General features: G+C 38.5%; 1 pseudogene; it reads left to right on the top strand.

The window, feature by feature from the left end:
* The first annotated feature begins 593 nt into the window (after positions 1 to 593).
* On the top strand, positions 594 to 717 carry LOC126016819 (uncharacterized; annotated as a pseudogene).
* Positions 718 to 1,482: the final 765 nt, after the last annotated feature.

Genomic DNA, 1,482 nt, shown 5'->3' on the forward strand with positions numbered 1-1,482 from the left:
GCCCGATTATATATTCCTTATTTGAAACTAGGCTGTGTTGAGGGGAATCTAAGTTGTTTTCTAAAGCTGTGTGTGTGTCTATTTATAATATATTTGATGAAGAGGATATAGAGCTAGACAGCTTATTGTTAAATCTTTTTCTCATAGGCAGCAACTGTCACACAAAGTCATAATGTGTGACTATTAATTTCATAGTAGACATAGGCAAAGACATATATGACAATAAGACGGTTCATTTCAGATATGGGGCTTCTGTTTTCTTTAAGGGGCCAGCAGAAACTGACATGAGCCCATGGCTCATTACACAGGAATTTCAGCATTATCTGTCACCAACCCATGAGCAGGTTAAAATCTCTTTCCTGCCTCCACTTACTTTTATGCCTTTTCTATAATGATAAAGCTGTAAAACAGCATTAGAAAGGCATTACAAAGTGCATGCTAAAGTCAGCCAATTAAGTATATGCACAAATTCTACTACAGAATTATGAAATTTATAACAAAGGTCCATCATATTAATAAAAAAAAACATAAGGGAATTAATCCCCTGCTATCCACAAATCCAAGGAGGAATTACTTAAGTTTTATTTTTTAACATCACTTCTCTGTCTTTTGGCTAAGATCAAGTGTAGTATCTGTTCTCAGTTTAATATGTGATAAATCCTATGTCTGAGGACATTTTATTAAATGGATTCAAAGGTGGGGGAGACCAGAGCAATAGCACAGTGGGTAGAATTTTGCCTTATACATGGCCAGCCTGGGCAAATTCCCAGCATCCCATCTGGTCTCCTGAGCCTGCCAGGAGTGGTTTCTGAGTGCAGAGCCAGAAGTAACCCTGAGTGCCTTTGAATGTACCTTCCTAAAAAAGAACCAAATAAGTAAACAATAAATGTACTGTTGGAGCAGGGACTTGTTTGGAATAATATCTTGCTTGATCCACTCCATGGATCTACCTGGCAATGTTGTACTTCCAGTTCTGGTGCACTAAGCCCATAAAGAAATAAAATTCACTCGTTAACTGGGCAGGAATGTTAGTTCAGTGGATAGGGCATTTGCCTTGCAGCAGCAGACCTGGGTTCAATATCCAGCACCCCATATGGTCCAAAAGAACAGATTTCTGAGCACAAGAGTAAGCCCTGAATAAATACCTCCAGATATAGTTTTAAAAAAGGAAAAAATACATTGTACTTTCATGTGTGTGTTTATTTTATATGTAAAATGTCCTGAGTTCTGTGAGCACTAAATAGAAATGAAAATGATCTGTGAGTACTAAATGAAAAACACAGTTGCCGTTCCAGTGAATCTGTTTTGTGTCTTTAGTAAGCTGTAATAAAAGATCCCTGTCGCATCCCAAACCTGCACCACTGTTTGCCTTTCTGCAATATCATTAAATGATGTTTGGCTGAAGGAATCTTCCTCTGTGGCATGCAGTCTCTGTAGGCACAGGCTCACAGTAGGAAATGAGCTGGGACTCTCTTGCAGGCT

Source organism: Suncus etruscus, chromosome 8 (genome assembly GCF_024139225.1).
Source record: "Suncus etruscus isolate mSunEtr1 chromosome 8, mSunEtr1.pri.cur, whole genome shotgun sequence".
NCBI classification, from domain to species: Eukaryota; Metazoa; Chordata; class Mammalia; order Eulipotyphla; family Soricidae; genus Suncus; species Suncus etruscus.